Genomic DNA, 14625 nt, shown 5'->3' with positions numbered 1-14625 from the left:
ATTCACCAGAATCCCGATGCCATGTGGGGAGGTGGGGGGAGGAGAATTGAAGCTAAATGACTTTAATCGTGACCCGGGGGGCGAGGGGGGGGGTAATGGTGTGACAGGACGGCTCAGCCTCCAAAAGCGGACAGCAGTGTCTCCTCTCCAGCCTTCTCCCGAAGAGGAGACAGAAAATATAGCTAAGCTTGTGAGCAGGGTCCTCTTACCTCTCTGCCTGTCTGCTGTTATAACTTATTCTTCTGTTTTACTTTTCTTGTTCAGAATTGTAAAGCACAACAGAATATGCTGCAATATACAAATACACCATAATATATAAATTAAGCGTATTCCATAAAACAGTAATAAAACAACACTGGGTAATAGCATACAGGCAGAGAGGTAAGAGGGCATTCATGCCTAACCTACGTTAGCATGTATTTCTTGGACAGAGAGAAATGGCGCCACCACCAGGCTGATATTGAAAAACGTAAAATAATGACACTGAATTAACTTTGCAGTGAATATGCAACAAAAATATGAGATTTCTAAAAGCAGGGGACATTTAGATCTATAACACATGTGCACGCACACGCACACAAACACATTACAGCCTGGAGTGTCTTTAATATATATGGTGGTTGCAGACAGAGCCATCTTAATAGCAGTGTAGGCCTCTGGGCACAGCAATGCACTGGGGCCCCTACCCACCCATCAGCGGTAGGGACGGGGGGGGGGCTATCAGCGGCAGCTTTGATGTTCCGCGGGGGGTAGGGGGGTTCTATCTTTCGCTCAGCATGTAGGACCTGGAGAAATCATTTCTGCTAATTACTCCTTTACTGCACAAATGGGGTGGGAAGGAGAACACTAAACTGTAGAAGGGTACATTGTGCTGAATGAAGGGGCCTGGTACATGACTTCCAGGGTGGTAGTGGGTGTTTAATACATAGAGGAGGGGTGGATAGTGGAGTGGGCTTAATATTCATTATTTTCCAGTGGTCAGGGCAGCTTGCTTTGTTGCAGATATCTCCAGTTCCTGGAAATAGGTTTCTTAGCTTTAATGGGATAAAAAAAAACTAGACTCCCACCTTTCATGATGTACTGGGGACTTGGGGATCAGACTTCAGTAGCCAGAGCAATCCACCAACAAAAATATAAAACTGCATATTAGGCATGTGGAGCTGGAGCAGGGACCAGCTGCTTGCAGGCTAATATCTCTGGTTCTGGGCATTGTAGAGACAAGCTGCCATTGTCTACAGAAAGAGGAGAGTCCCAGCTTTTGGACTATACCCTCAGACAGAACCCAAGATATCTGGCTGGGAATAACAATTAACAGGCTTGGATGGGGACCACTGCTTTGAAGTTGGATATCTCTGGTTCCCCAGAGCCGATTTTCGAAAATCTGGTACCAGTGCCGTAACTAGGCATTTTAGCGCTGTGTGCAAGAAATGGCATTGGCGCCCCACACCTTATGTAAAAATAAGAATTTACTTACCGATAATTCTATTTCTCGTAGTCCGTAGTGGATGCTGGGAACTCCGTAAGGACCATGGGGAATAGCGGCTCCGCCGGAGACTGGGCACAAAAAGTAAAAGCTTTAGACTAGCTGGTGTGCACTGGCTCCTCCCCCTATGACCCTCCTCCAAGCCTCAGTTAAGATACTGTGCCCGGACGAGCGTACATAATAAGGAAGGATCTTGAATCCCGGGTAAGACTCATACCAGCCACACCAATCACACCGTACAACTCGTGATCTGAACCCAATTAACAGTATGATAACCGTAGGAGCCTCTGACAAGATGGCTTCCAACAATAAACAACCCGATTTGTTTGTAACAATAACTATATACAAGTATTGCAGACAATCCGCACTTGGGATGGGCGCCCAGCATCCACGGACTATTTCTACGGACTACGAGAAATAGAATTATCGGTAAGTAAATTCTTATTTTCTCTGACGTCCTAGTGGATGCTGGGAACTCCGTAAGGACCATGGGGATTATACCAAAGCTCCCAAACGGGCGGGAGAGTGCGGATGACTCTGCAGCACCGAATGAGAGAACTCCAGGTCCTCCTCAGCCAGGGTATCAAATTTGTAGAATTTAGCAAACGTGTTTGCCCCTGACCAAGTAGCTGCTCGGCAAAGTTGTAAAGCCGAGACCCCTCGGGCAGCCGCCCAAGATGAGCCAACCTTCCTTGTGGAATGGGCTTTTACAGATTTTGGCTGTGGCAGGCCTGCCACAGAATGTGCAAGTTGAATTGTACTACAAATCCAACGAGCAATCGTCTGCTTAGAAGCAGGAGCACCCAGCTTGTTGGGTGCATACAGTATAAACAGCGAGTTAGATTTTCTGACTCCAGCCGTCCTGGAAACATATATTTTCAGGGCCCTGACTACGTCCAGCAACTTGGAGTCCTCCAAGTCCCTAGTAGCCACAGGTACCACAATAGGTTGATTCATGTGAAACGCTGAAACCACCTTAGGGAGAAATTGAGGATGAGTCCTCAATTCCGCCCTATCCGAATGAAATATCAGGTAAGGGCTTTTATAGGATAAAGCCGCCAATTCTGATACGCGCCTGGCTGAAGCCAGGGCCAACAGCATTACCACTTTCCATGTGAGATATTTCAAATCCACTGTGGCAAGTGGTTCAAACCAATGTGATTTTAGGAACCCTAAAACTACATTGAGATCCCAAGGTGCCACTGGAGGCACAAAAGGAGGCTGTATATGCAGTACCCCTTTGACAAACGTCTGAACTTCAGGCACTGAAGCCAGTTCTTTCTGGAAGAAGATCGACAGGGCCGAAATTTGAACCTTAATGGATCCTAATTTTAGGCCCATAGACAATCCTGCTTGCAGGAAATGTAGGAAACGACCCAGTTGGAATTCCTCCATAGGGGCCTTCTTGGCCTCACACCACGCAACATATTTTCGCCAAATGCGATGATAATGTTTTGCAGTTACATCCTTCCTGGCCTTGATTAGGGTAGGGATGACTTCATCTGGAATGCCTTTTTCCTTCAGGATCCGGCGTTCAACCGCCATGCCGTCAAACGCAGCCGCGGTAAGTCTTGGAACAGACAAGGTCCCTGCTGGAGCAGGTCCTTCCTTAGAGGTAGAGGCCACGGGTCCTCCGTGAGCATCTCTTGCAGCTCCGGGTACCAAGTTCTTCTTGGCCAATCCGGAGCCACGAGTATCGTTCTTACTCCTCTCCTTCTTATGATTCTCAGTACTTTTGGTATGAGAGGAAGAGGAGGGAACACATATACCGACTGGAACACCCACGGAGTTACCAGAGCGTCCACCGCTATTGCCTGAGGGTCCCTTGACCTGGCGCAATATCTGTCCAGTTTCTTGTTGAGACGGGACGCCATCATGTCCACCTTTGGTTTTTCCCAACGGTTTACAATCACTTGGAAGACTTCTGGATGAAGTCCCCACTCCCCCGGGTGGAGATCGTGTCTGCTGAGGAAGTCTGCTTCCCAGTTGTCCACTCCCGGAATGAACACTGCTGACAGTGCTATCACATGATTTTCCGCCCAGCGGAGAATCCTTGCAGCTTCTGCCATTGCCCTCCTGCTTCTTGTGCCGCCCTGTCTGTTTACGTGGGCGACAGCCGTGATGTTGTCCGACTGGATCAATACCGGTTGACCCTGAAGCAGAGGCCTTGCTTGACTTAGGGCATTGTAAATGGCCCTTAGCTCTAGGATATTTATGTGAAGAGACGTTTCCATGCTTGACCACAAGCCCTGGAAATTTCTTCCCTGTGTGACTGCTCCCCAGCCTCTCAGGCTGGCATCCGTGGTTACCAGCATCCAATCTTGAATGCCGAATCTGCGGCCCTCTAGAAGATGAGCCTTCTGTAACCACCACAGGAGAGATACCCTTGTCCTTGGAGATAGGGTTATCCGCTGATGCATCTGAAGATGCGATCCGGACCATTTGTCCAGCAGATCCCACTGAAAAGTTCTTGCATGGAATCTTCCGAATGGAATCGCTTCGTAAGAAGCCACCATTTTTCCCAGGACTCTCGTGCACTGATGCACTGACACTTGTCCTGGTTTTAGGAGGTTCCTGACTAGCTCGGATAACTCCCTGGCCTTCTCCTCCGGGAGAAACACCTTTTTCTGGACTGTGTCCAGAATCATCCCTAGGAACAGTAGACGTGTTGTCGGAATCAGCTGTGATTTTGGGATATTTAGAATCCACCCGTGCTGACGTAGCACTACCTGAGATAGTGCTACTCCGACCTCTAACTGTTCCCTGGACCTTGCCCTTATCAGGAGATCGTCCAAGTAAGGGATAATTAATACGCCTTTTCTTCGAAGAAGAATCATCATTTCGGCCATTACCTTGGTAAAGACCCGTGGTGCCGTGGACAATCCAAACGGCAGCGTCTGAAACTGATAATGACAGTTTTGTATCACAAACCGGAGGTACCCTTGGTGAGAAGGGTAGATTGGGACATGGAGATAAGCATCCTTGATGTCTAGAGATACCATATAGTCCCCTTCTTCCAGGTTCGCTATCACTGCTCTGAGTGACTCCATCTTGAATTTGAACCTTTTTATGTAAGTGTTCAAAGATTTTAGATTTAAAATTGGTCTCACCGAGCCGTCCGGCTTCGGTACCACAAACAGCGTGGAATAATACCCCTTTCCCTGTTGTAGGAGGGGTACCTTGATTATCACCTGCTGGGAATACAGCTTGTGAATAGCTTCCAATACTGCCTCCCTGTCGGAGGGAGACGTTGGTAGAGCAGACTTCAGGAACCGGCGAGGGGGAGACGTCTCGAATTCCAATTTGTACCCCTGTGATACTACCTGCAGGATCCAGGGGTCCACTTGCGAGTGAGCCCACTGCGCGCTGAAATTCTTGAGACGGCCCCCCACCGTGCCCGAGTCTGCTTGCAGAGCCCCAGCGTCATGCTGAGGACTTGGCAGAAGCGGGGGAGGGCTTCTGCTCCTGGGAAGAGGCTGCATGGTGCAGTCTTTTTCCCCTTCCTCTGCCCCGGGGCAGGAACGAGCGGCCTTTTTCCCTCTTGCCCTTATAGGGACGAAAGGACTGGGTTTGAAAAGACGGTGTCTTTTTCTGCTGAGAGGTGACCTGGGGTAAAAAGGTGGATTTTCCAGCCGTTGCTGTGGCCACCAGGTCAGATAGACCGACCCCAAATAACTCCTCCCCTTTATACGGCAATACTTCCATATGTCGTTTGGAATCCGCATCACCTGACCACTGTCGCGTCCATAACGTTCTTCTGGCAAAAATGGACATCGCACTTACTCTAGATGCCAGGGTGCAAATATCCCTCTGTGCATCTCGCATATATAGTAATGCATCCTTTAAATGCTCTATAGTTAATAATATACTGTCCCTATCCAGGGTATCAATATTTTCAGTCAGGGAATCCGACCAAGCCACTCCAGCGCTGCACATCCAGGCTGAGGCGATCGCTGGTCGCAGTATAACACCGGTATGTGTGTATATACCCTTTAAGATATTTTCCAGCCTTCTATCAGCTGGTTCCTTGAGCGCGGCCGTATCAGGAGACGGTAACGCCACTTGTTTTGATAAGCGTGTGAGCGCCTTATCTACCCTAGGGGGTGTTTCCCAACGTGCCCTAACCTCTGGCGGGAAAGGGTATTTCATTTAATTCATCTGACTCAGGAAAAACCACTGGTAGTTTTTTCACACCCCACATAATACCCTTTTTTGTGGTACTTGTAGTGTCAGAAATGTTCAATGCCTCCTTCATTGCCGTGATCATGTAACGTGTGGCCCTACTGGACATTACGTTTGTCTCGTCACCGTCGACACTGGATTCAGTATCCGTGTCAGGGTCTGTGTCGACCATCTGAGGTAACGGGCGTTTTAGCGCCCCAGACGGTGTCTGAGACGCCTGAACAGGCACTAATTGATTTGTCGGCTGTCTCATGTCGTCAACAGTTTTTTGCAAAGTGCTGACATTGTCACGTAATTCTTTAATTACTACCATCCAGTCAGGTGTCGACTCCCTAGGGGGTGACATCACTAACACAGGCAATTGCTCTGCTTCCACATCATTTTCCTCCTCATACATGTCGACACAATCGTACCGACACCCAGCACACACACAGGGAATGCTCTGATAGAGGACAGGACCCCACTAGCCCTTTGGGGAGACAGAGGGAGAGTTTGCCAGCACACACCAGAGCGCTATATATATATACAGGGATAACCTTATATAAGTGTTACTCCCTGTTATAGCTGCTGTATTTATATATTAGCTGCCAATAGTGCCCCCCTCTCTGTTTTACCCTGTTTCTGTAGTGCAGGACTGCAGGGGAGAGTCAGGGAGCCGTCCTTCCAGCGGAGCTGTGAAAGAAAATGGCGCTTGTGTGCTGAGGAGAAAGGCTCCGCCCCCTTCACAGCGGCCTTTTCTCCCGCTTTTTTCAGGAAACTGGCAGGGGATAAATGCATCCATATAGCCCAGGAGCTATATGTGATGCATTTTTTTTTTAGCCATATAAGGTTTTTATATCGTTTATATTGCGTCTCAGGGCGCTCCCCCCCAGCGCCCTGCACCCTCAGTGACCGGAGTGTGAAGTGTGCTGAGAGCAATGGCGCACAGCTGCAGTGCTGTGCGCTACCTTATTTGAAGACAGGAACGTCTTCTGCCGCCGCTTTCTCCGGACCTCTTCGCTCTTCTGGCTCTGTAAGGGGGCCGGCGGCGCGGCTCCGGGACCCATCCAGGCTGAACCTGTGATCGTCCCTCTGGAGCTAATGTCCAGTAGCCAAGAAGCCCAATCCACTCTGCAGTCAGGTGAGTTCGCTTCTTCTCCCCTTAGTCCCACGATGCAGTGAGCCTGTTGCCAGCAGGACTCACTGAAAATAAAAAACCTATTTAAACTTTTACTTCTAAGCAGCTCAGGAGAGCCACCTAGCTTGCACCCTTCTCGTTCGGGCACAAAAATCTAACTGAGGCTTGGAGGAGGGTCATAGGGGGAGGAGCCAGTGCACACCAGCTAGTCTAAAGCTTTTACTTTTTGTGCCCAGTCTTCGGCGGAGCCGCTATTCCCCATGGTCCTTACGGAGTTCCCAGCATCCACTAGGACGTCAGAGAAATATGGGCAGTGCGCGCCGTAGGCGCGCGCAAAAAAATTAGGGGCGTGGCATCATGGGGAAAGGGTGTGGCCACAAAATTATACCAATTCATACTACGGTGCACAGTAGTCTCCATTATTCAAATTACACCGCACAGTAGCGCAGAGCCCCTTTTTACACATTACGGCAGAGAGCGTGCCCTTTTTACACATTACAGCAGACAGCGTCCCCTTTTTACACATTACGGCAGACAGCGTCCCCTAACTAGGCATTACGGCAGACAGCGTCCCCTAACTAGGCATTACGGCAGAAAGCGTCCCCTTTTTACACATTACGGCAGACTGCGTCCCCTTTTTACACATTACGGCAGACTGCGTCCCCTTTTTACACATTACGGCAGACTGCGTCCCCTTTTTACACATTACGGCAGACTGCGTCCCCTTTTTACACGTTACGGATTTTATATATATATATATATATATATATATATACACATACATACATACATACATACATACACATATACAGACACACACAGAGAAAAAACGTCTGGCACTCAGCTACAATAAATCCACACACACATGAGGGCACAATGAGGTGAATTTCGCAAGTGGCGGTGCCCCTGACCCCCACTTACCACAGAGCAGGAGGACTGTGCTGCTACTTGTGGGGCTTTTCCTCAGACACGTCGGGGGTGACTGACAGGTGTGTTGGGCGCTTGGGGAGTTAATAGCGCGATGCACATGCTATTGCTGCCAAACTTTTCTGGCTCCTCGTCCTCTGCTGCGGAGTGCTGTCCTCCTCCCTGTCAGCATGTCGCCAGATCACCCCACCGCTGCCCGTGCCCCGTAGTGCTCCTCTTCCTGCGTCCTGGGAGCATCCTGCCTGGCGTGGTTGCGGCCGCGGCTCTCATGAACCAGGAAGTGGTGCGCATGTGACCTGTCATGCTGCGCCGCCCGCTTGCCGTAGCTTCAGCACCGCTGCAAAGGGGGATTAATGTCCCCTTCAGCAGCAGCAGCAGACCTGGCCTCTTCTGCCTCCCCGCTCCGATGCTCTGTACAGTGGAGCTGAGGCTCGCCAATAGAGCTGTACGGAGCTCTGATGCTCCGTACACAGAGCTCCGTACAGCGTTAATACAGGGCCGTGACTGCGCTCCCCAGGGCTTTGCGCTGTGTGCGAGGCCCCCCTCGCACACACCTAGTTACGGCCCTGTCTGGTACCCCTGGAAAGAGGGGACCCTCAGCTATCAGCCTAGGGCCCTTTTACTCCTGGGGCCCTTGGGCAAGAGCCCATTGAGCCCATACGAAAAGACGGCCCTGGTTGCAGAGTTCCTGAGATTTTCATTCAGATACATGCACCCAAGATCTAGAGGTGATGAGTGCAGCGGGTCAACGTCTTTTGTTTATAGAATCTTTTTTTTTAAATTCACATTAGCAATGATTTTGCTCTAAGACAAGTTTAACATCAAATTTCTTTGTTCAGAAACAAATCAATGAGCAAAACATCTCACACTGGCTTCTTCTGAAATTAATCATATTAATCATATGCAACAGTCATAGTGACGTGTGTAGACGCCCGCCCTGTCCATGACGTCATTCCCTGACGGGTCGGGCAGTGTGTATGCTCAACACACTGCCCGATCCGTCCATAGATATATCTGCAGATCAATTGATCTGCAGATATATCTATTAGTGTGTATCCACCTTAAGTCTATCCTGCCTCCAACCTCCCCTTCCAGCTGGCCAGTCTCACGCCTTTTGTTTAGTCTATTATATAAACTACTGCAATAAAAACTAATTCTTTAAACCCCCCTCCCCCAAAAAAAACTACTATTAAATTACTATTACAGTACTTACTATATTAACTACCTACCTACCTACTGCTATGAGTACAAACTTTCTCTATATATTAAAACACAAAATCTGAAGGTAAAATGTTACCTTTTTTTTTTTATCTCTAACAATGCTTTTTAAATATAAAAACTAACACAAATAATATACAGTGCATCCAGAAAGTATTCACAGAGCTTCACTTTTTCTACATTTTGTTATATGTTACAGCCTTATTCCACAATGGAATAAAAAAAAATTTTCCTCAAAATTCTACACACAATGGGGGTCATTTCGAGTTGATCGCTAGCTGCCGTTGTTCGCAGCGCAGCAATCAGGCTAAAAATCGGCACTTCTGCGCATGTGTATGCGGCTCAATGCTTACGCGCGACGTACTTTCACAGGTCTAGCGACGCTTTTCAATCGCACTGCTGGCCGCAGAGTGATTGACAGGAAGTGGGTGTTTCTGGGTGGTAACTGACCGTTTTCGGGGAGTGTGTGTAAAAACGCAGGCGTGTCAGATACAAACACGGGCGTGCCTGAAGAAACGCAGGCGTGGCTGGCCGAACGCAGGGCGTGTTCGTGACGTCAAAACAGGAACTAAACAGTCTGAAGTGATCGCAAGCTATGAGTAAGTCTCGAGCTGCTCAGAAACTGCACAATCTTTTTTTGTAGCAGCGGTGCGATCCTTTCGTTAGCACTTCTGCTAAGCTAAGATACACTCCCAGAGGGCGGCGGCTTAGCGTTTGCATGGATGCTAAAAGCAGCTAGCGAGCGAACAACTCGGAATGAGGGCCAATACCTCATAATGACAATGTGAAAAAAAAGTTTTTGGGAGATTTTTGCAAATTTATTAAAAATAAAGATATAAAGATGTTTAAAATGTCCCAACCCCAACCCACCCTGTATGACCACCTAAAGTTGAAACCATCCTAACCAAACACAAAAAAAAAAAACATTCAAAGTAACAAGGAACTTTGAGAAAAACCCCAAAGTTCAGTCTTCTGATCTCCTCTTCTTCTGCTGGGCTCATCATCTTCATTCTCTTCCATTTTAAGCAGAGTCTTCCATTCTGGTAACCAGCAGTGCAGTGGCCTCAGTTGATGTTTTTATAGGCTAGTTGCTTTTGGGAGGGTTCTCCAGGTGGAGGTGACAAATGAGAATCCTCTAAATCATCCTTGTTCCCCAGATGTTATTTCTTGCTTGTGGGCCTCTGCTGCCTCCATTCTCTTTAGGTGGCTTAGAATGAAGTCAGAGTGAGGTAAGGATGGTGGCCTCGGGTTGTATGGGGGGACAGTGTCAAGGGCTTCCACTGTGACCCAGTTGACTGACTGGAAGAATGGATGGTGTCATATATTACCACTTACTCCTAGTCATCTGATGGGATCTTTCTGGAGGAGCTCTTCAATGATGTCTTTCACAGCAGTGCCAAGTGCATGAATTCTTGTAGGATGGTAATCAAGACTTCTGGTAATCATTTGGGTCATTATGACATCAAATGAAAACTAGTTGGCACTGGCACTGTACTCCTTGCCAGCACACACCTCAGGAGCAATGTAGCCACATGTCCAAGCAAAGCCAGTTGCCCTACGGTCTCCAAGGATGTTCAAGTGCGAGACTCTTAATATGGCCTGTTCCAGCCACCAGGACATTCTCTAGCTTGAGGTCACAATGTTGATTTATGTCCTTGGAATCAAGGAATTTTACTCCACATGCAAGATCTGCAGAGTAGAACCTGAAACTAGGGATGTTAAGGTGGCCTTCCCTCTTCGGCAGCTGATGGAAATCTCCTCCACTTTCATACTGCATTCCAAGTAGCAGATGTTCTTTGGTTTGTAGGGCAAAGTGGCAATGGATAACAAAGGCCCTCCCTTGTGCCAATTCTAATACTCTCCTTTCCACAAATGCTAGTTCTTCTTTGCCACTGGCTAGCAGCTGTATCTTCTTTATGACTTTCACAGCCACTATCTGACTGCTAGACAAATCTGCTGCCAGCAGAACATTACCAAAGGCGCCCCAGCTTAACTGATGGAAAAATGTCAGTTTCTGGATGGTGTCACTGGGGCAGGATGAAGCAGCACTACTGGTTCTATCATGTATTGGGGGGAATACCGCTCAGGATATAGTTAATATTGGAGTATAATTTTCTAAATACCAAATTAGAAAGATAGAAAGAAAACTAGGTTTTCTAATTCTTATGTCATTTGGCGGTGCACCCTGAGTCAGTATTGAGACATAGAACAACAAGGAGAGAAGAAGACTCTTTTGTGGGTGCACTCTTAACTTCAAACAATGTATAGATTATTCAGAATAGGTTATAAAATCAACTTTTATTGGTATCACAAAATTAAGATAATCAGTGGTTAATGAAGAAAATAAGTCAACAAATGACAATAAAGTCAAATAGCACTAAATGCTGATATAGGATAATAACTAAATTCCAGCTGACGTAGTAAGTTGTAAATATTGTATAGCTTCGATATTGGACGGTACGTTCCAATGACAAGTGGATTCCTGCCCTGTGCTTATGTCAAAAATGAACAAATAACAAAGCCTGGATACTAATTATATTGTAGATGGAAATACATATCATAACCAGCTAGTTATGCAAAAAGAGGAAAGAAAGTGGGAAATAAGATGGCAGAGTGAATCTGCTGTCAGTGTTAGACACTGAGCATATTGAACCAATATAAGCTCTACTAAACTGAGTCTTCCTCAATGGGCTCCCGCGTGAGTACTGACCCAGCCCAACACTGATTAGCTTCCGAGATCGGACGGCTTCGGGCGTTTCCAGTGTGTTATGATAGTAGAAAGAATGAACGGTGATTGAAAGCTCTGGAATCACTGATGAGAGTTCACGAATTACACAGTTATTCAAGAAAGATGACAGAAATGAACCAATAAGGGAAACCAGATGGATCTGCTGCCAATGTTAGACAGGGGCGTGGCCCTGAATCAATGGTGAGAGTCCATGAAATTAGATGTAGGTGAAAAAAGAGAGAAATACACAATAATAACAGTCCTGTTGGGTTATTAAAGGTTCTTTCACAAAGAGCAAATATGTATACAATCTATTTATAGCAATAGCTGAAGTAAAGCAAAATAAAATATTATTGCTCTAAAATTAGCTGGATTGATAATAAGTACCAGGTAAAGTATGGTCTCTGAAAATGTAGTTTTCTACTGGAGTACAGATAGTACAATGTATCAAATGTATCAAAATACAAGGTATCTATGATAAAGAAACAGAGCCAGATGAAAAGATAACAATGTAACAAGTATACAGAGGTGTTTCCTGACCTAGAAAAACCTACTGAAGGTTCAGAATAAATCACTGCCAATATCACAATGCATATGTAAATCGATAAGTGACTTTGATAATAGCAAATATCGCTAAATAGATAAATATTGCTGATATTATGTAAATGATAAAGGCTGAAGATGCACCATAAATTCTGAAATACTGTTAGTACTGATTTCAATGCACAAGTAGCAAGTGAGGTATGTCCAATAATCTATTGCTCGCAAGAGCTCATGAAATTGATGTCCAATCAGTGCGGGCCACAATCTGGTAATTCCACCATTTAATGAAAATTATCGTGGTGAAAGGTATAAAGAAAGCTGATATTACCCGCGATGGGTGTAAGGGTGGAATGACCCCTTGCACCGCACTGCAGCCCGTCCCGATCAGTGAGGGAGTGCGAGGCGCTGCCGCCCTGGTGAAGACGCAGGCGGGTACGAGAGGACGTCCGCTGCTCCGGGCAGCTCAAAGGAGGAGAAGTCAGGAGAGGCGCAGGACACAGGCAGGTGTGGAAGGACGTCCGCTGCTCCGGTCAGCCAGAATGAAGAGAAGTCGGAAGACGCGTTTCACCCGTCCGCTGGGCTTGATCACTTCCTGTTGAGGTCTGGGTCCCTGCAGGTTTTTAACGTAGGCTGAGCTAGATCATATCCAATCAATGAGGGGGTGTGTCCCTTGATTAGCTGCTAGGATCCTGAGGCTCCGATGATCCGGATAAGTAATAAGTTGCACTTGAATCAATTATAGCTTAGCAAGGAGAACCATAAGCGATAGCACATAAAAGGGAAATATGAAAAAAGGGGGTTTAAAACACAACCAAAAATAATAATCTTTTCTTATATATTGAATACTCATATCCAACAATATAACCAGCGGAAGTTTGTACTAAGAATGTAGTACTGAAATTAAACGATGAACAGATACACGTCTATAAATTGTCTCTAGTCTGCAGGTGTGTATGATGAACAATACAAAATAAAAAAGGAGAAAACTAACAGATGCCTTTAAACTTGCTTTGTAAGTGAAGTAAAATAATGATGCGGTTTGTTAAAAACATAGTGACTTGGAAGGAGTTGTCTAAAGACATAAATCACGCTGCTTTGTTAAATAGTAAATCCTATGTAAATGACAGGTATCTGTTCATCGTTTAATTTCAGTACTACATTCTTAGTACAAACTTCCGCTGGTTATATTGTTGGATATGAGTATTCAATATATAAGAAAAGATTATTATTTTTGGTTGTGTTTTAAACCCCCTTTTTTCATATTTCCCTTTTATGTGCTATCGCTTATGGTTCTCCTTGCTAAGCTATAATTGATTCGAGTGCAACTTATTACTTATCCGGATCATCGGAGCCTCAGGATCCCAGCAGCTAATCAAGGGACACACACCCTCCTTGATTGGATATGATCTAGCTCAGCCTACGTTAAAAACCTGCAGGGACCCAGACCTCAACAGGAAGTGATCAAGCCCGGCGGACGGGTGAAACGCGTTTTCCGACTTCTCTTCATTCTGGCTGACTGGAGCAGCGGACATCCTTCCACACCTGCCTGTGTCCTGCGCCTCTCCTGACTTCTCCTCCTTTGAGCTGACCGGAGCAGCGTCTTCACCAGGCCGGCGGCACCTCGCACTCCCTCACTGATCGGGATGGGCTGCAGTGCGGTGCAAGCGGTCATTCCACCCTTACACCCATCGCGGGTAATATCAGCTTTCTTTATACCTTTCACCACGATAATTTTCATTGAATGGTGGAATTACCAGATTGTGGCCCGCACTGATTGGACATTAATTTCATCAGCTCTTGCGAGCAATAGGTTATTAGACATACCTCACTTGCTACTTGTGCATTGAAATCAGTACTAACAGTATTTCAGAATTTATGGTGCATCTTCAGCCTTTATCATTTACATAATATCAGCAATATTTATCTATTTTGGCGATATTTGCTATTATCAAAGTCTCTTATCGATTTACATATGCATTGTGATATTGGCAGTGATTTATTCTGAACCTTCAGTAGGTTTTTCTAGGTCAGGAGACACCTCTGTATACTTGTTACATTGTTATCTTTTCATCTGGCTCTGTTTTTTTATCATAGATACCTTGTATTTTGATACATTGTACTATCTGTACTCTAGTAGAAAACTACATTTTCAGAGGCCATACTTTACCTGGTACTTATGATCAATCCAGCTAATTTTAGAGCAATAATTTATTTTGCTTTACTTCAGCTATTGCTATAAATAGATTGTATACATATTTGCTCTTTGTGAAAGAACCTTAAATAACCCAACAGGACTGTTATTATTGTGTATTTCTCTCTTTTTCCACCTACATCTAATTTCATGGACTCTCACCATTGATTCAGGGCCACGCCCCTGTCTAACATTTGCAGCAGATCCATCTGGTTTCCCTTATTGGTTAATTTCTG

At 46.1% G+C, this 14625-nt stretch overlaps 1 protein-coding gene across 5 annotated transcripts in view; it reads right to left on the bottom strand.

Annotated features, from left to right (window-relative positions):
• Window positions 1–14625, bottom strand: part of ZNF185 (zinc finger protein 185 with LIM domain) — a 344343-nt gene that overhangs the window by 94003 nt on the left and 235715 nt on the right. The window lies entirely within an intron of this gene.

This window comes from Pseudophryne corroboree, chromosome 8, assembly GCF_028390025.1.
Source record: "Pseudophryne corroboree isolate aPseCor3 chromosome 8, aPseCor3.hap2, whole genome shotgun sequence".
Lineage (NCBI taxonomy): Eukaryota > Metazoa > Chordata > Amphibia > Anura > Myobatrachidae > Pseudophryne > Pseudophryne corroboree.
Note: the sequence above shows the minus strand (reverse complement) of the source record. Positions and strands in the feature narration are given on the sequence as shown.